The following is a 27,885-nucleotide window of genomic DNA, read 5'->3' on the forward strand; positions in this document are numbered from 1 at the left end:
AATGCTGCGTCAACTTTTTGGCACTGACACAAAAACATTTATTGGAAAGGAATAGCTCATCATCCAGATAAAACTTTGTCATGCAAATCACAGTAAGTTCCTTGATGAAATGATATCACCAAGAAACCACCAAAGGGAAGTAGCATTTCAAAGCAATATACGCTGTTAGGACTTTCTGCAAGGAAAAAAAGCAAAGAAAAGTGAAGCCAGTTTCTAATGAACAATTTCTGTTTAGTTTACCAAGTGAGATGAAATTAAAAGTAATGTGTCCTCATATGTGTCATTATATTTCTTAGTTTAAAGTGTTGATATCTGTTCTCTATTTGAAAGATGTATTATTGCATCATAACTATAGAGTTATATGTCTTGGGGTGATCGTGGCTCAAGAGTTCGCCTTGTAATTTAAAGGTTGCCGGTTCGAGCCCCGGCTTGGACAGTCTCAGTCGTTGTGTCCTTGGGCAAGACACTTCACCTGTTGCCTACTGGTGGTGGTCAGAGGGCCCGGTGGCGCCAGTGTCCGGCAGCCTCGCCTCTGTCAGTGCGCCCCAGGGTGGCTGTGGCCACAATGTAGCTTGCCATCATCACCAGTGTGTGAATGGGTGGATGACTGAATGTGTAAAGCGCTATACAAATACAGGCCATTTGTTTCTGTCTTATTTGCAAAGATTCAAACTGAAGGCTTTTTTTCAATTCATAAAATATTTGGTTATTGAAAAGCTTTAATTTCCATAAAAATACTTGATTTTTACTTTTGTATTTGAGTTTTACCATATATAATGCTGGGGCTGGCTGCTTGTTGTTATTATTTTTTATTTAAGAGGTATGACTTAGAGTTAGCCATAGTGGGTAGAATTTGAAGATTCACATCTTTAATATTACCAACAACATGTTAAACAGCAACAGATGCTCCACCACTACTCACCAGAACTGTATCATTTAGAATTTGAAAGATGTTATAATTACATAGAATTGTAGACAAAGACCCTTTGAATTTAAAGAGGCTCTTCAAATCTGAAAGCAAAAAAGGTGATCATCCTTTTTATTAAGACACTTGACATTTTACCTGCATGATTCTTCCTGTCTCCAGAGAAGTTGCTGCTGCAATCCAGCTATCATGATTAGTGCAAATCAAAAGAATTGTGTTTGCTTGTATTTCTGACGTGTCCGTTAACATACTTAATATACACTTCCTTACAGTATACTGTAATTCTTTGGAATCGAAAATATAACTGAACTTTGAATAAACATCGTAATTCTTGAGAAACTGTTTTGTGCACTGTCCCACATTATCAGAATTTAGCAAGAATCCAACAGTACCCCAACCCTTTGGCCCTGCGGGTAACAAAATAGCATGTTCAGACACATCTCAGCGTAACCATGATGCGATCCGCTCAGCTTATGCGACGCAGGGAACCACAAAACAACATCAAATACCTTTTCCCATGACACCATCAAAACCTTTTTATAATTAATTTCAGACATCGCTGCAATCATATACAGTACAAGCACCGTGTTTGACAATTTCCTGGCACTTCAGAGGGACAGAAGAAACATCGATAGGATTTCACTCAAATTACCACATGCAGGATTTTCATCTTTGGCAAGAACATGGTGATCCAGCGTTCTAACAACATCATGGTTCAAATTACTGTCATTGGGTAGCAATTAGATTTATTGGTTTAGATACCAGCACCAAAAGTGGCGTTATGCTTTGAAAACAAAGGGCAGTGAAAGCTTGGAAAACCTGCACTGAGGACTCTGAACATGTAAAAAATGGTTTAATGATAAGCTTGTTTTTTCTGAAAGAAATATACCTTTTTTTAGGATAACGAAAAACCCAAAGTGTCATTGGATTTTCCATCTTGTACATTCTCCCATGCACAATAGTTCTGTCTGTCAGTCTCTGTCACAAACATGCTATACTCACTATTACTGTCATTTAGTCCCAAGGGCATTTCTGGCTTCTTCCACTGGTGCTGGGAACACTCCCTCCACCCCCTCCCAGCTCATTAATGAATGAACTGTCATGTAGGTTTACTGTGGGACTCATCATCCCAAGAGATGGCATGTGGGAGAACTTTTAATAATTAATACAGTGTGGTGTTTAGAGGAAGAATTTTTTTTTAGACAAACATCTCTTGGCACAGCGCATATGAATTTATGGATTAATGTTCAAAAGTACATAGTGTTACAAACAGTGTGGCTAACATGTTGCAATGCTTGTAAGTCTTTTTGAAGATGTTTATACTGTTATTATTATGAATGAATAATAATAAGGCTTAAGGCGTCTTCGTTTAATATAAGTAACTTCAGTTCGGCAATCTTTATTCTTTTGCTTATCCTACTTATCACAGCTGCTGGCCTTTAATCATTGCTTAAAAGATGAGCATGAATCCGAAGCATTTTTGTTAGAGATCATCTCTTCTGATTTCCCAAGTGAACCCAAAATGTTACTGGACATACGCCAATGGATTTAAATCAAACTGCATGCTACTTAATGCTAAACCATAATATTGCATTTATTACAGCACATTGTTTGTAGGAGAAGAGTCCATGAGCTGAACTGGCCTGCCTGCCTGCAGTTTTAGACCTGCCACCAACTAAAAATATTTGGTGCATCATGAATTGAAAAATCTGACAAAGACATTTATCAGTCTGGAAAGGATAACAAAGTCATTTTTAAGGATCTGAGACTCCTCCAAACCATGGTGAGTTCCTACAAATGGACTCAACAATTCAACCAGGAGGTCACAAAAGAATCCAGAACATTTAAAAAAAAAACTACAGTAATCATTTGCCTCAGTTAGTGTTCGCAATTCAATAATGAGACAAAATGGACAAAAAGACAAAAATGTTTTAGGAAGCAATACTTTTTCAGTTAGGATCAGGTAGGTTTTTTAGATCATGTTTAAAAAACTGAATTTTACATTTACATGGGTTACCTTTGTCTAATAATAAAGTCTGTTTGATGATCAGAAATGTGCGAGAAATATGCAAAACAAAAAAAAAGTAATTGGGAAGAGGGCAAATACTTTTTCACAGCACTGTACCAACAGCTAAAGCTTCAGCTAAATAAGGAAAGCAAATGTCATGGTTAGTAATAATCATGTTGGGACAGCTAGTTAATCTAGTTCGTCAAGGAGCTAAATCTCAGTACATTCCTGTTTTTCTGTTGAACTGAGTTCATGCAGCATTGCCTCTGCACTGGTTCACAGGTGGTTCAGTTATAACTTTAACAGGGCAGGTCAAGGCTTGTTGACGGCAAAACACTGAGTGCAAGTGCAAACTTCATGCACAGGAGTTAAACAGTGGGTGCATATTTTTAATGCAAAACACATATGCACAGAAAGAAAATCTCAAACATTCTCCAGTCGTTGTGGGAAGTGCAGAAAAATTTTTGTATCCAGTTTCAGGGAGTTGAATATATGTATGTACTGGCTTTAAAAATGGTTGCACGAGCACTTGGCATTTGTTGCCTTTTATTTTCATTCTGTGCCTCTTGAACCTGTCAGGCACAAGCCAAAAAATCTGATTGGTTGCATGGCTCAGGTCACTGAGGCCTAATTCTGTTAATGAGATTATTTTTGCTTCTGAGAAATGTTTGAATAACTAAAACGCCTTCATAATTCTTGAGTAGCTTTTTAATGTAGTGTGTCAGAAATAGAACATTAAAGTCATTGTGTTATGTTGTGTATAAAACATACATATTTAATAATGGCTGGGTTCCCCCCCACAAAAATAGATAAATTAATATGAAACAGCAAATACGGCAAACACAAACTGACAGACCCTCAAAGGACGTGATGAAAGGCCCCTAAAAAAGGTAAATTTTATCATGTCTGCACTGTCACTGCGGAGCAGATTAAAGTAGAGGAACAAAATATGCAATTAAGTCCATGAATGTGCTGCAGATACAAAGCCTTCTATATTCTGTTATGAGGTGATGTTTCTAAGGCTTTGGGGATTTCTATCATTTTCTTATTATTGTTTTTGTTGTTTACTTTTTTATGTCTCATATAATGTGCCAACACATGCAGTCTCAGCTTCACTGAGACCATTTTTTTTTTCATTATTTGAGAACTTGCTTTGGTCTATTTCCATCAAAATCTAATTAAACTCTAAAATGTTCACAGTTTGTCGTGTTTATGTTTAAGCACTATTTTATTGTGTTTTTTTGTCACTCAATCTTTCACTGCTTGACACACAGGCAGCTGTGTGATAATATTATTCAGAAGCTCTTTCACTTCCTTTGTATAGAGTTTTTAAACCTTTCAGTCAGGCTCTTTAATTTTCCTTCTCATTGTCTAATTACCTCTTTTCCCATCATATCTTTGCCATCTCCATTTGGTCCATCTTTTTCTTAGCGTCTGTCTAGTCTGTTTCCTTTCTCACAGTCTCTGTCCTTCCTTCTGTCTCTTTTGGAGATCTATGCTCACTTGATTTAGTGAGGTATATTAAGTGAACAGAAAGTGATGTAGCAATGCTACAAGACTCTTCTGCCACTACTTCAAGGGAGAAATCCTCAAAGTCACTGGAGAATGGCTCCTGAAAAGGACTGTTCAGTTTTACCAACACAGTCTTTCTATGAAGTGAATAATTAAACAGAAATGCCACCTGATAAAACAATGGTTACATTGCACGGACTTCATTTTTCCCTTCATTCAACATACATTGTTTTCTAAGCCTATGATATGTTTACTATCTCTCTATTTACATGAATATGTTTATTCATAATTAGAGTCTCCTCATTGAAAATAAATATATGCTAGCTGAAGTCACCTTAATATCCTGTACTGATAAAAATGTAGCCCAAAGACATGTTTTATTAACCCTCTCAAGGCAGGCGTTGCAGATTTGCAACAGTTAAAAACTAACAACCTGATTACCCCACATACATATTTTATGAGGTTTTTTTTACTCAGAAGTACCACTGCAGGACTTGGTTGTGCATTAGCAACAAAAAGTTTAATTTGAGCCTGAGAGGGTTAAACTTACTGTACATTAACCTGCTCTCATACTGACAGTGTGCTTCAGACTCCCCTGTACACATTTAAAAACAGGTGATGCAGTCATTTAACCCTATAATGCCTTTTGTATCATATTTGATACATGAGTTTCTGAGACCTCTATCTCATCAACATGATCAACACTTGCCATAAATTCAAAATGTTATGGACAAAACTTTTTTGTCTAAAATTGACATTGTTGTTAACAAGAAGTTGCCAAAAACACCCAATGTGCCAAATACGATACAAAAAATATATAATCATACACAGCATGATATAGCAAAAAGAGTTTTGTGGATTTTGTTATAAGGATTAACAAACATCTCAGTTCCAAAAAATCAGAATTTTCTGGCTATTTTTTGATGGGTTGGGTCTTACAAGGTTAAAGAGTCAAATTTCCATATTACGGAAAACATGTCGATCTTAAATACATTTGCATTTCTATCCTGGAAATTTAAAATTTCTGCAGTATTTAGAAAATTAAATATGACCTAATCAAGATTAGGATTAGCTCGCAGTTAAACATTCCAATATTAATTTTAACCCCAAGCAGAAATGGAAACCCTTTTTCCAATCCACACATGTCAAAAGTAAATTTTTTTGGAAGGTTTGTATAAAATAATTCACATGACAGGTAGAATATTGAATTTTTATGTCATAGTGTAGCCACAGCCTCCTGGGTTGAAATATTTCACACAATCTTATGTAATTCAAACTAAAGCTTACTAGGAAAAGAGATCAAAATATGACTTTACACTATTTTTGGACTGACCACGTTACCCAGTTTCACACAGGCTCAGTAGAACTTGAGGAAGGAGCGTCAGAATTGCGACTGCATCTCAGCAAGTCTCAGCGGAGCTTCATACATGTCATCATGCATTGCACAACACGCCACAGTCTTAGTGCATAATTCAATATTTTGATCCATTTAAGTACAATGTTCTCTCTATCAATTGTCAAGAGTCCACCAACAGACTAACCACCTCGGACATTTAAGGTGGCACCCGTACGCTCATGTTGCCACGTTCAATCTAAAGGCCTGTGATATGTTTATTGAATTATATATCTTCTCGGTCTCGTTTAGAGTCGCCTTTGTCACCACAGGCGATCGATATCCTGGCGCTGCCGAGGCTAACAAGGGGCTTCGTCTGCTGCGGCCAGCACTCCTGCCTGTCACCAGACGGTATTTATTACGTGCTTTGTTTTAACATCCATTCAGTATGAGTGGAAATCAATTTTTCATTTGGACCTAATTGTCTCTGTGCACTGGCAGCTCAAGGCTCTACAGCCCTGAGCCTCGACTCCCTTTGGTGTTACCCTGGCCCAGGCCCACCCTACCTTCCACACAGCTGTATTTTACACCTAATTACACATGTCTGAGGCCTACGGCGAGAAGTACGAGGCTTTGGGGAATTGTTCCTGCAAAGACAGGCCATAGGGACTCACTGTTGGTATCTCTCTGGTAGGGATTTAGTCATGCTTACAGTAACTGCAGTACAAAGAAAGAGACTCAGTGACCCAGACTCACTCTGCCTGTGTTGTTTTACGTCACTGTTGTGAGTTTTGAGGAACTGCGCGGCTTAATGGATACATGATGAAACTTCCAGAGAACCTGGAGTTAGACTGAGGACAATGGAAACAGGATTTCATTCCCCTGCTAACCCAAAATGCTTAAACTGTATCCTGTTAAGTACGAATAACTGCTACCATGTGTATCCATGTGTTTTTTACCCTGAGTCACACTAATGTCCTTGCTGCTTTGTTAATGTGGAAGTGGATAAAGCAACTAACTGTGAAGATTCAAATCCAAAAACAGCAATTAAAAACCCATATTTAGCATGGCTTGTTAGTGAGTAGCTTTTACTCTTTGAACCAACTTTTCTCCATTATCCCAATGTTGCATTTCCTTTCATATAGGGCAGCAAAGAAATTGCATGTTATTTGGAATTGGAAATTATTTTTTATTTTTTAACTTGAGCGTCTCAGCATCTAGTTTGAAGTTGCTGCAGCTGCTTCTCACCCACTCTTCTCACAAACGTCCCACAGTAATGGAGCTATAATCATACGCACAAAAAAAGGAGAAGAGGAAAAACATTCAAGAATTGGCTGCTAGTAGAGGTATCACACATCTCAGATTTCAGCTTCTCTCATCAGCTAACCATGAATATAGTGTATGTGAATGCTTCTAGTCAAATCAGAAATCTTGGGCTGATGCGTCGCTTGATTTAGCTTGGTTAGTAAATGTCGCATCACATTTAATATTCTCTTGCTTTACAGTGCCTAGTAAATGAATATATCCCTTGTTTTCTTTTGTTGTTTTTCTTTTCTTAGTTTTCTTTCTGATGTTACGTACAATGCCTTATTTTCCAAATGTATCTATGGCAGTGAACTGTCATAGTGAATCAGTACACTTTTGTAATCATCAGCACCGCACCTAAAGCAACAGTTGCTTTTCTCCATTTCATTCCAAGTTCTGATGTTTTTCTGTGGTTGTGATCAACAGCGAACATAAGTCTACGGCAAAGCGAGAAGTGTTACTTCCTTGGAGCAACTGTGGTAGAAAATTAGTCGCTCTTTTATAGCTACATGGCATAATGAGAAAAATGTACAGGAATTTTCAAATTCTGTCAAGGAGACCTCAATTTTAATTTTATTTATACAGCGCCAAATCACAACAACAGTCGCCTCAAGGAACTTTATATTGTAAGGTAGACCCTACAATAACACATACAGAGAAAATCCCAACAATCATATGACCCACTATGAGCAAGCATTTTGGCAACAGTGGGAAGGAAAAACTCCCTTTTAACAGGACGAAACCTCCGGCAGAATCAGGCTCAGGTGCCGGTCTCGGCCTAAGAATAGAATATAAAAAGGAGGTTTTACAAAACAAACACATATGAAATTATACTTAAGCTTTCTGGGTAGGAAACAACAACAGTAAACATGGGAAGAAGGTGCTGTATTCTGGGCTAGAGAACATGGAGAATTTGTTGGAATCTGCTAGCTGTTAGCCCATCCTGCCCTTTAAACATCTACAGTACTTTACTACATCCCAAAATTCAAAGCATAGATGGTTGCGGGACCTTTTTTTTTTGGCTCAAACTTGAAACAAACACCTGGTAGTTGGTTCAGATCACAATCGCATCATAAATGAACCACTTGGAACCGTACCAAGACCACCTCCTCCAAAGAATCCTGGTACGATTGTTTTAGTCCACACCTGAGTGTGATTACTGTGTTCACATCTGCACAAATGAACCGCACCAAGTGGAAACACCAACTGAATGACATCCGTATGAGTCAGAGGGAGAGACAAAACAAAAAACCCACAGTAATCATATTTGGAGAGTTTTTTTTTAATCTCTGCAGTATATTAAAATGACCATAAACTGTTTGTGATTGATAGGTCAAATGTTGTTCCATTACACTACTGCATGCTGACTTCAGTTTCCCTTGTTTATCAGAGCAAAAGCATTGGCTACTGAGGTTGAAAATAAGTATCATAACCATTTTCTGTTAAGTCTACAGTTAGTCATAACATAAGCTTTACATTTAAACTAAGTTCCTGATAATAATGAGACCATAAAGAGACAGCATAAAAACAGCTGCTGTAAAGTTTGTCTGTAGTGACATTCGAATCGGTCATGTTCAACAGAAACAAATGTATTCAGTCTTTTCTAAGCCTAACAGAAGTTTGAATTGTTTGCTGTGTAGCAATGTTTTTTGACTTTGTTGCTGCTTAGGTTGTTTTTCTATTCCTAGTACAGTGGCAGATGTGATAGGTGCATAGGTACATCTGCACAGGATCTGTTTCACTACTGCAAGACTTCTGTAAACAATTCCTATTTGGGATACTGCAGACACTTACAGCTTCGCAGCATATACAACACAGTGTCTATAAAAGGACTTGCACAGCGTCTACAGTATGCACACTTAATACATGGAACTTAAGTGTTCATCTCAACAGCACGTGAAGACATTCATTATTCGCTCCTTCTACCTTTTGATATTGAATCGAATTTTCTGTTTTGTATTACAATTTAATGAACATCTTTCATGAAAGCTTTTGGTATTCTGGTATTCAGCTCCCTTCTTAACATAGCTTCAACAACTCTTTCCCATAGATGCATGGTTTTTGTCATCAACTTTATCCATATATAGTTACTACAGCTCCTTTCAGCCTCCAAGAGTCTGTTAAACAATTTGTTTACAAAGGCTACTGCCCTATCTCCAAACCATCTGTATATCTCCACAGGTATGGACGAACTTCCTTCCCATTCTTCAGCCATTCATAGCAGCAGTCATGTCCTCCTTTCTAATCCTCTGCTCTTCCTGAGTCACTGTCTTCCATCCATCTTCCTCTCTTTCTCATTTTCTACATTCATGAGCTCCTCAAAGTACTCCTTCCAACTTATCAACTCAATGTCTGCAGTCATTAGTACATTTATGTCTCTATCTTTAATCTATCTAACTGCTGCACATCTTTTCCAGCTTGATCGATTTTAACTACCCAGTCGATATAAATTCCTTTCCTTTCCTTTCCTTTCCTTTAGCGTCCAGTCTTACATACAACTCTCTATAAGCCCTAAACCATAAATGTGATCAAATATACAAACACATATTTCCAAAAACACCCAAACTACAATGTTATGCCCCAAAAAGTTTATTCTGTTCATCTGGACGTGGCATTTTCAGTGGGAGAAACGTTTTGTCACTCATCCAAGTGACTTCTTCAGTCTCGAGAGTGTTATGTGTCAAACAATATTGCACCATTACTTTTAGTTTAACTTCTGTGGAAGTTGGTCTTTCCTTTTCACAGTTAATAACAAAAAGCTTTCAAGGGGAAAGTAACACACACACACACACGCACACACACTTACTCATGCACACACTTCTTGCAGTCTACCAGGGAAACTGAAAAACACTATCTGAACTGTTACTGGAAATGAATGCATAGCTGGATGAGATCAGCAGTTCTTGCTAAGCTTAGGGGGGGATCTCTGCCTAACACTCCTTCCTGGATGCCAGACTGAGTTCAGCCACAGCAGCTGATAGGAAGCTGAGTCACTGAGCAGCAGATGCTGGCTGGATAGAGTAAGTAATGCAGGGTCAGGGCATTGCTGAGTGTAAATTGTGAAGGGTTTTGTTTATGCACCCCAGAGAGGCTCAGACAGAGCTGGGAGTTGATATGTGCTATTGTAGGCCAGATCCATTAGACATACGCAGTTAACTTTTTTAGTGTTTCAACAAAACTCCAGGATGGCATACAGCATATGTGTAAAGCATCTTGCATACAGCATTAAACTACATAAAAACATATGGTTTTTCAGAGGTAATTTGCAATCCAAGAAAAAGCAATTCTTTGAATAGTAATCAAATTCCATTTTCTCTACTGTTATTGGGACACAAGCATAAATCATACAGTACGGGATTTTAAGTTTGTATGTTTGCTCACTTACAAAGACACAAACAGTCTCTATTTTTATGGCACTTTCATTTTAATGGCAGAGGCAGAATATCAACCAAAAATCCAGAAACATTATACATTAAATTGCAAGTCAATGAATGAGTATTCTCCCAAATCAAAACATGATTTAATTCTTGGTGAGAAACCCTTGTTGGCAAGCACAAAGACTAAATGTTTCTTGTAGTTGGTCACTAGATTTGCACACATTTCAGAAGGGATTTTAGCCCAAACCGCTTTACAGAAACTTTCTGAATCCTTTGGGTTTCTTGGCAAGTTCAAGCTTCAGCTCCTTCCACTGATAGGATTGTTGTCTGGAGACCGGCTAGGCCACTCAGTGACCGTAATGTGCTTCTTCTTTAGCCAGTCATTGGTGGTAAGTTTTCGGTCTTTGTCAATGTTGAGAAGGTTACTTTTAAAATGTCTGTGAAGGTTCTCAGTCATCCAGGTCATCGTAGTCAAAGGAACTTGCAGCTCCTTCCACTGATAGGATTGTTGTCTGCAGTCTTTGCAAGCTCCTTTGATTACTTTTAAAATGTATTCCACTAAACATTACAGAATACATGGCCCAAAATGTAGCTTGTAGCGTATTCTGTTACGTTACTCAATGAGAGTAACGTATTCTGAATACTTTGGATTGCTTGATATATTGTCATGCTTTTTACAACTACATGAATGTGCTATTGCTGTGTGATTTATTGCTATTACTGAAGGCTACTCGCCACCAAGCTAACATTGTTAGCTGGCCTTAGCTGAGGTTAGTTCATAGACTGCAGACTGTTAGACTTGAAGGATAGCATTAACAACCTGCTAGCTGCAAATAATCATGTGCAGCTCTGAAAGCAATACCAACTAGATTTTTAAATCTTAATATATAATGAGTAACAGTAGGGTGGACATGAGGTACGGCAGCACTTTTTTGCAGTGACCTCGTAGAGAAAACCATTTTTGTATCAGTAATATGTTTTCTTTCTGTCTGCTTTCAGAACTGCACATGATTATGTGCAGGTTGTAATGCAGCCTTCAGTAATAAATAAGTAATAAATCACACAGCAACAGCACATCGAAGACACTGAAGTGTCACAAAATCCAGGTAGCTACCCCAACTAAAACAACGTAGCTGCAGTAGGCTAACATTAGCTTTTAAAAAAAAGAACTTACTTCCAGATGTTTCTTTAGGTTGGAGGCGGAGTCTTTTGAAGCTGAGAGCAGCTTGGTTGCTTGCAAACAGAGTTTGCAATGCACAGTCAGATTTCCATTAATATGCCTTGACTTCCACAAAATAAAAATCTATCCTACAACAATCATAACCGTAGCCACAATACTAAATTTAGATCTTTGATAAAGGATTTGTACACAAAAATGGAGCCTTCAAACCTAACAGATGGCTGGTGGTTGTAAAGGGGATTTATACTTCTGAGGGAGAACCTTAAATTGATACTAAATGATAATATCTGGCACACAAACTCATAATTTCTTATCACTGTCAAGTTTCTGTTTCTAAAACCATCTCTAGGGGATTTTAGGGATCATATATTATAACGTGCCATCTCCCTAAACTAAGTGATTTTTTTAAAGCCTGAAGTATATGTGTTACCACATATTTTCATGGAAATACATTCATACCAGTTTGAGATATCTTGCTGACAGACAAATGAGTGTTAGCCGAATGTCCTTTGTGCAAAATTGGATTCTCAGGTGGACGCAAGTGATACCTGTTCTCTATCTATTTAAAATACACAGTTGAAAGGAAGGGGCTTTGTGACAGTGTATGAGGGAAAGAAATTAGATCTCATTGGAAGTGAATACAGTAAATATCTTCTATGTTTATAGATGTAGATTTCATGCTAGGTGGAAATATAAATTCTGGTAGATATAGTCTGGATATGAGATGGATGCTGACTCCTTCAATCTTCTGGGCACCAGCAGTTGGTCCAAGTACTGGTGGGTGTCTAGATTATTTTGTCTGCATTGGCGGTTCTGACGTACAGCAAAGATGGTCAAAAAACACAGCTAGCATAGCAGAACATTGTATCATCACACATGTAAATAATGATAAGCTTTATGATAGATTGTAAAAATGACCAGTCAGCTTCTATCTGTTACCCTTATCTCTCTTTATATGACAAATAAGAAGTTCTAGAGTGATAAATATTGCTTGAATGTTGTTTTTGCTTGATAATATGATTTTCAGCACTTTAGAAAACTCTGCAGGAAGTGCTTAGTGTAGAAACAAATAACACATGTCAAACACCTGTGTTCGAGGGCTGGCTCTCCTGTAGTTAAGAAAAAATATTCACAAACATAACCCAGACATCAGGGAAACGTATCAAACCTCAACCTTTGACCTATTCAGAATATAAATTCACATTCTTGCCACAACCCTAAAACTCTCGATAAAAAGTCTTGATAGCAGATTAAAAAAATTAAAGTCTCAGACTATCTGTTCAACACATACCAGCAATGAACCATTGTTATATGATGTAATACAGTGCAATACATTCACTTTCTAATTAAGAGTGAATTGGTCTCATGGTAGCAGCATAAAATAATGTGTTTGGAGATCAGCAGCAGTCTGACAACAGCAGATGAAGGGAGATCACTTTATATCTTTTATGTCGATAGACTCGTAAAATTCTAACTCTGTGAGCTCCTGTACATTGTCTAAATGAACATAAACATATGTTTATGTTACTTAATGTAAACCGAATCCAAATTCTGTTTTGTATTTGCTTTCAATCAGTTTAGAACATATACATGTGTACCTTTTTTCCTTGCAGTGAACTTGCTTCTAAAAAAAACAGTACCACTTTATCAGCGACCAAAAATAATATGCTGTATTGCCTTTAAAGTGGGAATCCCAGCAGGCTTTGCATCATGTGACCCATCCAATGAAACTTTGACATGATTAAGTCATCCGTCATGATGTCATGCAGTCAGCCACTGAATTTACACACCTAAAGACCCTGTACTCTATAAAAATCTGTGGGCTTCACAATGTTTTACACACACACACACACACACACGAAGTAGAAAATTGCAATAGACTTGCTACAAGAATTCACACACAAGCAGGCACAAAAATCACTCTAGGACTGAAGCTAAATACACACACATGCAGAAGCAGCATGGTGATGTCACTGCACAGACTTCATTTCCAGTGGCTTTAAATCCCCTCCAGTCCAAGTGGAAATGACTGAACATGGAGGAGCCTAAGTGGCTTTGTCAAATTGGAGCAGGGAGCAATATGAGCAGAACAACACTCCACTTAACAATATTCAGCAGCCCAGGATTATTACAGTAATGTGCCTGTAAAAAGCCACTGGATATTACCTGCTTATTATGATGTGTCTAGCAGCCAGTGTTGGGTAAGTTACTTTAAAATAGTAACTTAGTTACATTACTAGTTACTTCTATCAAAAGTAACTCAGTTACTTCAAGTTACTCGTTACTTTCAAAGTAACTAGTTACTAGGGAAAGTAACTTTGGTTTTACTCAGAATTCTCTTGTTAATGTGTTGCTTCCATAACTTTGCCAGTCTTCTAGCTTGCTTACTTGCCACAAGTGCACTGTGCCACCTACCAATAGAAAGGAAAAGATAATGTGCATATTTCCACGAGAGAAATCCCACGCCTGGACCGTCATTGACTGCTGCCATGATTCTAGCCTACGTCACAGCATCATGTGCGCCTTTTACATCCAACACAAAAAACTGCAGTCGTGGTGCTTTGATATGCATCAATCGTTTGTTGTAAGATTCAGATAATTATTTTTTAAAAGCTAGACATTTTAAATGAGAATAAGAAAGAAAAGTATTTCTTTGTGCCCACCTCTCCCTGTTAATGCCCCACCTGGCGCCCCTGGCAAAACTTTGCTAGACCCGCACCTGCACAGTTACCAGCTGTCAGCTACCTAAAAAGGATCCTGGGGTTATCTGTCTCTCAGAAACAGTTCATAACTTCCCTTCAACTCATTTATGTCACCTAAAAGGTAAACCTGTATCTCCATCACCTGTTCAGCTCTGATGATTCAGTAAGGACATCTCCTGGTTTCATGTTTCCCTCTCACCAGATAAACAAACCGACATCATGACCAGCAGCTTTTTTGCAGCTGTGGCTCCAGCAAACATCAGCTGATACTAGGAATTAATATTAAATAAATCCTAACAACAGCTGATCAAGCTTAAACGTGCTGCTGCTGTTTAACGCGACATCGGCTGGTTTCCTCTTTCTGGCGCAAAGTGGGCGATAAACAAACAAGAGAGCCGATCAGCTGATCATTGATCAGTTTTCATGATTGAAGTAGAAACGGGAGAGGGAGGGGGGAGAATGAGAGAAGAAGAGGCAGCTGTGCAGCAAAGACACAGAATAACTCCAGCTTTGTGCCTTTTTCAATGTAGCCGAATTACGGGACAAACTGTTCTTTTTCACCTCAATAAGAAACGCGTAATATTTTCTCTGAACACCAGACGGGACGGTTGGCAACTCTAATAACTTATGAACAAAATAAAGTTCAACATCATTAACTTCATAGCACCCACCCAGCTGTATAGAAACTCCGTCATGCTAGCTAGTACGCAGTACGGAAAAAGTCAGAATAACGAAAATAAACTCCACCTAAACCTGGTTTATATCTGACCCAGATAGACTGCAGGTCATAACTTCTTACCTGAAGTTCAGTTCACACTTGGACCGGCGGCCGCCTCGGGTCTCTTTTCCTTCTCTTCCACCTGCTGGCCTCCAACACTTGCTAATGTTATTGAATCTGTGGAAGCTCCGCGATAGCCACCACACGAAGTAACGAGTAACGACCCTATCTAAATCCCAGTAACGACTAACGCGTTCCTGATTTTGGCATAATAACTAGTTACCGTGCTCGTTACAACAATAATAACGTAGTTACTGTAACGCGTTACTTAATAACGCGTTAGTCCCAACACTGCTAGCAGCTGACACAAGTGTTACTGCATAGCAGGGAACCAGCAGTTCTCTATATAGTTTAAAATGCCAAAGCTCTTTTTAAGGATAAAAATATGTTTAAGAAACATGTTCTTAAAATTTACAGTTGTTTTTTCTAATGCGTCAGGTCATTTCGATTTTTTTTTTTTTTTGCCACATTAGGTACACTACCTCATGTCTACCTAAAGATGCTTTGACTCAAGAACAAAACTCGTTTTCAATCTATGTCTGCAATATCAAAAGCTAAAAAATGAAAATGTAAATATAAAAAACAAGTAATGTTCCATTATTAAAAAAAACAAAGTAGGCCAAACTGGAGAGATGGAGAGAAAGAACTAGGTCTAGAAAGGTTTTAACAATATTATTTTCTCCCTGCCTTCACAATATTATCATAAACAAGATGGTATTACCCAGTAATGTTTCACTGACAATCTATTCTCTTGGATTGATTGGAGAAAAACAGGACTAAATGCCTATATATCCACTTTTTGATTAAGCACGTAAAAGTGGGTCATGTAATCAGTCATTCCACTGCTACATCAAGAAAGCCCGATTTAATACGTTCTCTTGGATATTGACAAACTGTAATATGAACATCCGAAATTCTACATGGTGCAATGTCTGCAAAATCTCATTACGGTCTCATGTTTCGCTTGGCCTCCCCTCCTCCCTGCTGGAGTACAAAGGCAAGAGGCTAATGCCAATAAGAACGAGATAAATTGGGCTACAAAGAGGGGGAAAAAATAAATCCATGTGTCCATTAACCCTAAGAAGGGGGGAGGGTGGGTTTACTTTATTTATTTTTTATTTTTTCTTTGTCGAGTGTGAGTGCTGAGCCAGACGGCAGGTCATTATCCGAATGCTGCCAAAACTAATTTCTCCCAACTCAGCCAGGCGAACCTCATCCTCCTCACCATCCTTTAGAAAGGTTATAACTACAGGACCTTATGAATGCTACTCTTGACCTCACATGACCTCAAATTGTTCATAAAAGTTCAGTAAGCGATTATTGCTAAAACCTTTTTTTAAAGTGAGAGTCTTTAAAATTTTTATTAGCTTGTTATAGTCACCTTTAGCAAAGATAGAACACAAAAATAAAGGTAGCTGCTGTGCTTTTTATAGAATAGTCCATTAATTTTTTTCCATGTATTTGGGGTTGCCCAAAACAAATGTAAGAAGTAGAATAAGTTTAGTTTCCTGGCTCATCAACATTACAAGCAATCAATAGTCAAGGGGGGCAAAAATCAGCACCTAGATGAAAGATTGAACAATTTCTCTGTCTCTGCAATGATTGTCTTTGTATCACTTATACGAACATCAAATTAAATTCTATAATTTTAAGTAATATAATTTTTTTTCAGATTGCCTCCAACATCTTTAAAATCTTCCACATACTGTTTGACTGCCATCTGTTATAGCATTGGTTGTGTTTCAGGTGCATTTTATTTGTAATTCAAAAGAGAGTAATCAAAGCACATAACCTTGAAATAAAGAGGCAATTTAGGAAAGTAAAACATCTCTTATTTGCAAGCGTGGCATGCTACTTAATTAAACTTGAATTTAAAGTACAACTCTGAAACATCAAATAAGACTAATTTCTCTTCACCAAGAATAAATTTGTTTCCTTTCATGTAGTTTGCATTTTGCAAATTTTCCTGTCACAGTTATGAGTGTTTTGTGGAACAAAAAAAAGCAAAAAGTTAGAAATGTAATTAAACATACAGTTAAAGACTCATTGCTTTTTCCACAAGCTGGAAATGAAAGAGTATATAACTTTATTTTAGAGTGCAACTTAATGCAATTAACCAAAACAGCCAGTAAATTGTAAAATATGTCTCGAACACCAGTGAATGTGACTGGAAAAAAGAACCAAGGTTCGGATAGATGAGCTGCTCACGAAAATGAGAGGCTAAAGCCTGCTAAGCAATGTCCATAGAGTGTCTTCTAATATATATTGCTTCTAGCTTTCCTTGGTATGACTCCCCTGACAATGGCAATGAAAATGGGCTACAGTGAGCAAACAGATCAGCCTACATCAAACATACCCTCATATATTACAGACATAAAAAGTCATTATCCTCAGTGGAAATCGATAGCCGACGTGGTCAAGATGAAGAGACCCCGTGTGGTTTTCGGGGTCAGCTTACAAAGGAACACGACTGCAAATGATATCATTTTTCTATCATTAACTGGCCCCCAGGTCGATGACCATGTTTAAAACTGAGGGATAACGTTACTTATAATGTCTAGTAATGAATGGTGCCCTGGCTGGGATGTGTTCAACATTGATTGAACATGTGGACTGGTGAGGAAATCAGCAAGGCTGAGGTTAATACACCATTGTTTCCATAGTATAGCTGCAATATTGAGGTGTGGGCAGACCTCCTATATGCTGGAGTGTTTTATTTGGAGATCTTATTAAAGGACTGTGTTATTGTTTGTCCAGACTAGCAGTGTTTGTCTACAGTCTAGCAGCAGCATTGCCTATACTTCCAAAGGGAATCAAAACTGCCCTTTCTTTACTGTGATACTCTGCAGACGATTAAAACTAAGCATATATTGATATATATTGATGGTATTTTTACCTAATGACCTGATAAAATGAAAACTACTATTGTTGTAGTTCTGCTTTTCTTACAGCTGAAGCATAACTATCAATAATTACATACACATACAATTTACATATGCATATGCAAAAAAACAACAACAAACATTTCCTCTTCATGCAATTGTTACATTGTTCAGCCTGGCTGTTCGTGTGTGAGTAACTATGTCATCAAATAACAATTTCTGCAAAGGCTGGTAAATATCCCCATTTGAGTCGCTAGTGACTTAGCCAACATCAACATCTACTAATTATAGACTTAACAACAGCAATACGTGGTGTGAAATAACTGACATGTTCTCCTAAATCAGTTTCTTTTTAAAACTATTTTGTGTCTGAAAGTCCTTTACAAGCTTATTACTAAATGCAGTATACTAATAAATACCTTGGGGTCATCTTATACGTTTTGGTCAGTATGACATGAAATGCAAAGGATTTCAATTGAATTTGGCATACTACATACTACTACATACAAAATAGTTTCATGGACCAAAAAATTAGGAGAATATTGACTTATTATATATAAACATATTTCAGATTGACTGTTTGTTTGACTACTTAAATCTCTGCATTGACCTTGCTGTTGGCATTGGATTCTATGATGTTGCAGTATGTAGTTACACATTTTGCTAATACGTTTCTTATGTGAGTCTTTCAAATTTTGATTTGTGTGTGTGTGTATATATATATATATATATATATCAAATTAAATTCTATAATAGTAAGACTATAAGTCTATAGTCTTATGGTCAGTCCTTTAATGAACAATTAAATCTGATAGCTAGATTAATGTGTACGATTGTCTAATAAATCAATTTTTCGTGTGTTATAGCACTGCTTCTAATGATGGAAGGGAGATACTTGCCCCACCTGCGACCCTGAAATGGATATGTGGAAAGCATGGATGGCTGGCTCTTGCAAAACAAATTGAAGTAAGGTAATATTGTCTTATTCAAAGATTGCCTGAAAACATTGAATATGGCAGTTTAGTACAGGCTAAACTTCTTGGATGCAGTACTTGGTGAAATTGGTCAATATTAGGTTGCTCACAAAATTCTCCCTTGTTCACAAGCTTTACAATGTCTGGCAGGAAATCAGTCTTATGGCTTGTGAAATATCTGCTTACATCTTGTTGAATTAAACTGGCTAAATCCACAATGATCTGTGTTGCAGCACAGGTCAGCTGATCACAGCATGTACACACACACAAAAATGGCTTATTTCATTGTTTGCTCCATACTGCACCACTACACTCAGCTGTTTCATCTTCCACAATACTAAATAATAAAAAACTCTAAATTTTATTCTATTGTTTTCTGTATAATGAGTTAAGTTACTCCTCAAATTAAATCAACTTTAATTTCTGCTCAAATAAACAATCAGGAGAAAGTTGAAAATAAATGCTTTGTGAAGTGGATACTTTCTGGCACATTTAGTTGGAAGAACAAAGAAAATCACAGTGGGCTATAATGAGTCTGTGTGATGGCCATAATCATCTAGAACCATATTATTGTGTTTCATTATGCTACTAATAGTGCTAAATAAAAGTTGTCATTTGTCAAGTTTTGATACACTATGATACTTCTTCTAGTGTTCTTTATGAAGAAATGTACCATCTAATCTTCATTATGGCTCTGTCACCAGTAAATCCCCCCCCAACATGCACGAGCTCAGACACTACACACATACACATATCAAGGAAAGCTACTGTGCCTGTGGCTGCTCCATCAGCTAACACAGGAGGCCCATATCCGGCCATCTTTTAGACACAATGCTTCCATTGCTTCAGTGGAACTGTTCAAAAGAGGCAGAAGGGGAAAAATAACAAGTCAAGGAATGACTTACTGCACGTCGCCTTGTGTCGTGGTGCTCACTGCTCCATTCATGTGGAGTGCCTATCATCTACAAAATCACATCCAAACAGCTTTATGATAGCAAACGGTTGTGAAGATACATTTCATCAAAATGAGGTTGGAAGATCCCATTTTTGGAAATTTAAACTGTTTGCTTTGGTATTTAGAGCATATGTTGAGTATAACTCAGATCTGCACAGATGGGAGCTCAAATACAATGCTGTGAAAAAGTGTTTGCCCCCTTCCTGATTAGCTATTTTATTGTGTTTGTCACACTTAAATGTTTCAGATTATCAAACAAATTAAAATATTAGATCAAGATCACACAAGTAAACACAAAATGCAGTTTCTAAATAAAGGTGTTTATTATTAGGGGGGGGAATCCAAACCTACATCACCCAGTGTAAAAAATTGAGTGCCACCTATACCTAATAACTGTTTCAGCCACCCTTAGCAGCAAGAACTACAATCAAGCATTTGTGGTAACAGGCAATCACACTTTTTCAGCACTGTGGAGGAATTGTGGCCCACTCATCTTTGCAGAATTGTTAGAATTCAGGCAAATCTGATGGGTTTTTGAGTATGTCCCTTTAAGGTTGTGCCACAGCATCTCAATCTGATTAAGGTCAGGACTTTGACCAGGCCACTCCAAAGTCTTCATTTTGTATTTCTTGAGCCATTCAGAGGTGGACTTGCTGGTGTCTTTTGGATCATTGTCCTGCTGCAGAACCCAAGTGTGCTTCAGCTTGAGGTCACAAACAGATGGCCGGACATTCTCCTTCAGGATGTTGTGGTAGACAGCACAATTCTTGGTTCCATTTACCACAGCAGGTCTTCCAGGTCCTGAGGCAGAAAAAACATCCCCAGACCATCACACTACCACCACCAAATTTTACTGTTGGTTTGATGGTCCTTTTCTGAAATACTGTGTTACTTTTACACCAGAGGTAATGGGACACATACTTTCCAAAAACTTTAACTTTTATCTTGTCAGTCTACAGGGTCGATCGTGGCTCAACAGTTGGGAGTTCGCCTTGTAATCGGAAGGTTGCCGGTTCGAGCCCCGGCTTGGACAGTCTCGGTCGTTGTGTCCTTGGGCAAGACACTTCACCCGTTGCCTACTGGTGGTGGTCAGAGGGCCCGGTGGCGCCAGTGTCCGGCAGCCTCGCCTCTGTCAGTGCTATAATGTAGCTTGCCATCACCAGTGTGTGAATGGGTGAATGACTGGATATGTAAAGCGCTTTGGGGTCCTTAGGGACTGGTAAGGCGCTATATAAATACAGGCCATTTACCAGTCCACAGAGTATTTTTCCAAAAGTCTCGAGGGTTATCAAGATGCTTTCTGGCAATCGTGATATGAGCCTTTATGTGGCTTTTTTGCCCAATCTCTTTCTTATTGTTAAATTATAAGCTTTGATCTGACTTGAGACATGTGATTCCTCCAGTTTTTAATGTTTTGTCTGTGTTCTTTTGTGCCCTCCTAGTAGTTGCTGTGCTCTTGGAGAAATTTTGGCTGGTCAGTCAATCCTGGGAAACGTCACCACTGTTCCAAGTTTCTCCATTTGTGTTTAATGGTTCACTGAAGTCCCAAAGCCTTAGGAATCACTTTTTAACTCTTTCCAGACTGATGAATGTCAGACAGGTTCTATTTAAGTGATTTCTTGATTCGACAGGTCTGCTAATAATCACGCTTGGGTGTGTTTAGTGAAACTGAACTCAGCTTTCCAAACAATTTGATTAATCACACTTAATTCATGATTTCACAAGAGGGGCAATTACTTTTTCCACACAGGAAAAAGGTAGGTAGGTAGGTTTGCATAAATTCTCTCCCTTAATCAGTGAAATCATTTGCATTTACTCAGGTTATCTTGAAACATGTAAGTGTGACAAATATGCAAAAGACTTTGCATATTTAGATAAGGAAAGAAGGAAGGGGGCAAAATCTTTTTCACACTACTGTACGTGTGAATCAGGGCAATATGCAGTGAGTTTAGATGAATACTGGCCTTTTAATATTTATATTCAACCCTGAAAAACTATTGCCTTAAGAAATAAATTTGGTTTGAACAAAGTGGAAAGCAGGACTGATACAGAACAGTGCGTTGTCCAGAAATAACCATGAAAACAGAATACATTTTTTCACAGATACATTCCACTGAGTGTGGACACGAAAAGCCAATGAATCTTCCAAATACATGTAGCAGCACAGCAGCGTCATAGTTTTGCATTAATTTCAGCGCTGGTTTTGAGCCAAATGTCTTTGGAGTTTGACCATCTATGAAGTCTGTGTGTGTTTTGTGGAGTAAAAGATGTTCTAAAACATTTTGTCGGTGGTGTGGCAGAACAGGGTATGATTGACAGTGCTATGAACCATGTGGTCCTTTTACAATCGAACGGAGAGGTGTATATCTGCAAAACACATGTTTTAGTCTGTGTTCGACTCTGTTTATGACTGGGTCTTGTCTCCAACCCTGTTATTGACATTCATAATTTCAACTTTCAAGTGCAGTCAGAGTGAGAAGGTCAGATCTTTTGGGAACCACTTACATACAGTTTTTATGTGCTTTCTATTATCCGAGTATAGACTTGTGGGAATGAAAACAGTCTATCTCAATTCGAGGCCAGTTTGATGCCTCAAAACACAAATTGCTCCTTGTAAGTTTTGGATGATTTCTAGTCTCAGGGAAATTAATTCACAACAGTTTTTTTTTTCTGGTAACACTTTATAATACATCCAACAACCAAGGGCATTATTCCTGTCCAGTTAAATGGAATCTCAGTGTATTTTGCAGTATCTGAAATTACAATTTAATAATTGTAGAAATTATCTACAAACACTTCAAAGAGGGTACACTAAAATAAGGGGGTAATAAGTAAGTAATTGTAAGCATTCCATAACTTTATATATTTTTCTGAATAGCTACCATTATAGATCAACAGACACAGCGATGAAACTGTGAGAATTTTGGCTATCCAGAGGGGGGTGGTAGTAAATATACATTTCAAAACAACCAAATAAGATGCTTCAGACATCTGATTACAATGCATCGTGGTCACCTTCTTTTGGGAGGTTTCCAAGCACATCCAGCTGGGAGAAGACCCTGGGAAAGATCCAGAACTCACTGAAGAGATAAAGTATCCCTCCCCGCCCGGGGAAAGGGATGTCTGAAATACCCAGTGTAACTTTCTGCCACCACAACCCAGCTGTGGATAAGTGGAAAAAGATTGATGGATGGATGGATGGTGTGAGCTCAAACCACCTATTAGCCTTAGTACAGCCTTGAAGAGCCTTTAGTGCTGTTGACAACTCTTAGTCGTGTTAGTTCATGAAGGAAAATCCACAGACTGTTATGCTAGTGGATCGTTGTGTTACCACTGCCAAATAGTCATGCATATCACAGTTCATCGGACTGGATTTGTGTGTTACATGCTTTTTCTGCTATCACATAGGCCTAAGACTGGTCTGTGCAAGAGATCAAATCACATTTGCAGCAACTTAAAGGAAACAAACTTAACACTAAACAGCTCAGAGGCTGTTTGAACTGCATTATGTACATAAGGACTGGACGCACACTCAAAAATATCCAAATTTGTAAGATCCTAACAACAAGTTGTCAACAAGATTTCTTGGTCTCTGCATTCCACACACAGAGACACACACAGACACACCCACACACACACTCACACACACAGGCCTCATTCAAAAGAATCCATTTAACTGCCTTGTGTCTCTCATACACATTGTTTTGTCTATACGTGTCATCCAGTTCAGAGGATGCATTCTTACAGGAAGACACAGCAAGGCTTTACAAAGCAGCCCTGCTCCTCCCCCCCCTTCTCACATCTTTCTTTCCTTGCTCAGAGATACGCAAGAGGTCAGCGATTCATTTTGGCTCAAAGCTATTTAAAGCTTTTAAAGTCAGTACTAAAATTTTAGAATCAATACAAAAACATAACGGGGAGCAAGGGTAAGGTGGCTATAGCAGAGGGTTTTATTGCCATGTCTCTCGATTTCTGCAATAATTTGTACAGCACTGCTATGCACCAGTTGGAGACATAGCAGAAGTCTTATGGCGTTCTGCACACACAGCCTCCAACAGTCCATCCATCTGCTTTATGTAGACTTTAAATCTGTGCAAAAGAAAAAACAAAAACATCAGATTATCAAAAGGTTTACAAAAGTTTACATAAAACTACATTTTTATGCACTTTTACGCTTTCTCAGGATGTAACATTCTAATGTTAATTATTTTGTATTGAACTGCAGAGTCTGTCATCTTATGAAATAAATCAGTCCAGAAATGTAAATGACTTCCATTTTCTGTCTTGGAACATATCTGACACATGACACAAGCATTTCATTCACGCCTCATTGCTTCCATCCACATTACATCCTTTTGTCAGTGAAACGGTCATACTGTGCAGCTGTAACCCTCCTCTTTTCCCTAAAAGGGCCTGTACAATTTCAGGCAGTGCTCACACAAGAATGCACCCACCATTCTAAATGAAATCATTCTTACTCCTCCAGTCTGTGATCCAGTTAACAACCCAGCTCTGCCAGGGAAAAGACAGAAAGAGATAAGAAAGACAGAGAAGAAGAGAAATAGGAATAAAAGTCTGAGATGCCCTTTGCACCCAACCCTCCCCAAGCTTCCAAAGATCCCTTTTCAAAGAGTTGCAAGCTATGCTGTGAATCAGTAACAATTGGAACATTCACAAACACTGCTCTGCTGCCATTTCCTTCCACTAAGATCTATGATTTGCCAAGCATGCCCTCTGAGAGTTAGCAGTAGCCAAGCAAGAAATCCCCCCACCATCTCTTCCCCAAGCAGAGAGAACACCCCTGGAGTGCTGAGAAATTGTTCCTGCTGTGTCCCTTCAAATGCGTGTGAATTCCAAATAATGTTCTACAGCCAAATAGGAGTTGGCACGGTGCCGTGGTGAAGGCCTCAAGAGGGACTCACTCCCACGGAGAACAGGGAAGGGAAGAGATAGTTAGGAGGAAGGCATGGAAAGTCCAGTTTGAAAAGGCAAACTTTAAAATGAACCTGAAAACAGAACACATGAGTTTTCTGGTGTGGCTTTGAGTTTACTCATTCTAGCTGGTATCCTTCTGGTTCCTAATACGTCTTGATATATCCTATATATATATAAAATTGTGTGTGCGTGCGTGTGTGAGAGCATTATGTGTGTAAAGAATTTGGCCTCAGTAGGGAAGCTGGACATTGAATCAGCCACATGTATGAGATGATATACTTCCACACGAAAGTTTAAAATACTATAGTAAGTACAGCCTCCATATAGGATATATTAGTTGCTTTACCTCAGATTTGTCAAATGTAATGAACACGATCTGGCGTTTTAGGAGTCTTTAATTAGTTTTCATCTTGTATACTAACGAATGGGTTAACCTTATATCACTTCAACAACAGCTAAAAATGTGCGTTTTCCGCTGACATAGGCTTACTTTAATTATTTGGTGAATTATGAGGTTCAACAGTTTAGTTGCTGCTTGCAGGCTTTCCACTGCCCAGAATGTCAGCTCATTTTTTAAAACCATGTTTGATATTTTCATTGATGGCCTTGCAAAACAATAGCCTGGATAAAAGATTATCGACCAAAAAAAAAGTGTTATTTTAAGTTTTATTCCATGTGCATTATGCAAAACAAACAGTCGTTTTATACTGGGTAAGTCTACATCTTTGTTTGATTTCTTGAACCTCTATATGGTTTATCTCACAAAAGTTGAATAAAGTTTTCAGAGTAGCAGAACGGCGCTTACAATAGCTAGGGGGAATCCCTGGAGGAGAGATGCGAAGGCCATGTTAGATAACTATTGGCATGCAAACCAGGAGCAGGAGTTTACTGGCACTTTCTGTTGGTTGGAAATAGCATACCCAAATCAGAACCCAGACTGTGTGTTTAAACAGAAGTTGTTTTTTCTCTTTGGTTTAAAGCAGCGGGGAGCAGCAGTAGCAGTAACTATAAGCTCATGTGTAGCTTGTCTTGCTGATCTTGTGTGACAGGATTTCAGTGACTCTCTGCCTGGCAGTGCGTGCTGTCATTCCAACAAAATACAGTTTCATACAGTCGAAGCTTTATTGCTTTACTGCTTATTTAAAGTGTTTTTGGTTCCTGTGTTTGTAATTTTTGTCGATTTTATGTCAGCTTCAACTGATTATAGCTTTAATTTGGAGGTTTGGTAAGTGGACTGGTTCGTATGTAGTGTTTTTCTAATCTACTTGAGCACTTAAAGAGCTTTTCATCATGCCTCATTCACACAAGCAGTTTTCTGTGGTTTTTCTAACAACTCAGGGTTCAGTATCTTACCCAAGGATACTTTGGCAGATTAGTAGATTTGTAGAATGGAGTAGCTAAGGATTGAACCAACATCTTTTCTATTAGTAGATGACCTGTTCTACCTCCTGAGCTAAAGGCAAATGTTTAAAGGCTAACAATTCTATTTATTTACTTTGAGTTTGTAACTCTAGCTGTTTTACAGTACTTGTCACACGTGAGACAGGCATAATTAAAAAAGCTCGGGTACACAAAAATACTTATTTGGTTGGTGTCAGTAAAAGCAACTATTTAGCTAATGCCAAAATGTTCTCTTACTTATTTGTCATCACAATGAGTTCACGAATTAAAAAAGAAAAACGAATCTGACACACTCTCAATGCACTTGGGACTAAACATGAGCCTTCGAAAACATTACTCAAGGCCTCACTGCACTAGTAAATGACCACATTTGTGAGTTTAGGACGCATGCAAAGCTTTGTTTGAATTCGGTTCAGCTTCGTTCTCGTATTTCATGAATATAATTTGGAACATGTTGCTGTTTTGAATGGTCTTTTTCCTTAAGGCAAGCTGCTAATATGAACCCCAATGTGCATGAAACAAGATACAACTGCTTTGGAAATTCAATAAACATGCTGTAATAAACCAACCATTGTATCCTTTATTCTTCAGGGTACTGTCTATCTGCCACAAAAGTTCCAATGTGCCCAAAACCATGTGATAGTATGGAAAAAAAAACTTTCCAACAGCAGCTGCACTGGTGATAAGAATATATTCCTTTGATAAAGTATCCCAGCACATAATGCCACAACTCAGTGAAAAAAAAATGTTTAAAAAAATTAATGCCAACCCGTTAGTGTAATGTCTTTGTGTGTGCGTGTGTGTGCTCGTGTGTGTGTAATATTGGGGTCAAAAGTAAAACAGAAAATGAATCAATCATATTTACCTTTGTTAGGCAGTGCTGCAGCGCGGATGCTAAGTACAAACCTGAGCCATAGATCTTTAGATGAAGCAGCTTGGAAGGACAAAATAAACTCCACTCATGACAAATAGGGCTCATACATTAACCGTAATTTTATGCAGTGTCAAGTTAGTAGAAACAGCCACACTAGCAGCTCAGCAGGGGAACAAATTGCTCATACATCTCTGGACATTTTTTAAAAGAGTGGTCGATTTATTTTTTTTTTAGCCTTATGTAGTACAATTGTGAATTCCTGTTTTTCCCTAACAGAAAGTCATTTTTACTTCTCACACTTTTCTCAGTCATGCTTGATTATCCATCAGACGAGTGAGAGAGGAAGGGATTTTTTTGACGGGGGTGTTAATGGTTTTGTTGGCATCTATTGTGCAAGAAGAAAAGTTAAAGGGAAAACCAACATAAGGAGTCTTAGTATGGTGTTGTGCCACCATATGCCACGAGAACAGCTTTGATGGATTGCTTCTTAGACTCTAAAACACCGTTCTTGTGAAAGATATTGCTTCACATTGAGTGTATCTCACAGGTGGCAGCAAACCTGGCAACCACAAAGACAAAAGCATATGATTTACATATTATTATCATTATTTATTTATGTGTTTTTTGAAATTCCATAACTTTTCTTGCCTTACACCTTATTGCGAGATCATCCTGGAGAAGATCAGTTCTATCTTGATAAAAATATTCCATCCTATGATAAAAGTGATTATTAAGAACACCTTT

General features: G+C 38.1%; 1 long non-coding RNA gene across 2 annotated transcripts in view; it reads left to right on the top strand.

The window, feature by feature from the left end:
* LOC146497251 (uncharacterized) overlaps window positions 1–27,885 on the top strand; it is a 169,353-nt gene that overhangs the window by 72,798 nt on the left and 68,670 nt on the right. For both annotated transcript variants that reach the window (XR_014870598.1, XR_014870597.1), the window contains one exon: window positions 18,869–18,968. This is a non-coding gene — a long non-coding RNA (uncharacterized LOC146497251). The remainder of the gene's footprint in view (window positions 1–18,868; window positions 18,969–27,885) is intronic.

This window comes from Neolamprologus multifasciatus, chromosome 18 (assembly GCF_963576455.1).
Source record: "Neolamprologus multifasciatus chromosome 18, fNeoMul1.2, whole genome shotgun sequence".
NCBI lineage: Eukaryota > Metazoa > Chordata > Actinopteri > Cichliformes > Cichlidae > Neolamprologus > Neolamprologus multifasciatus.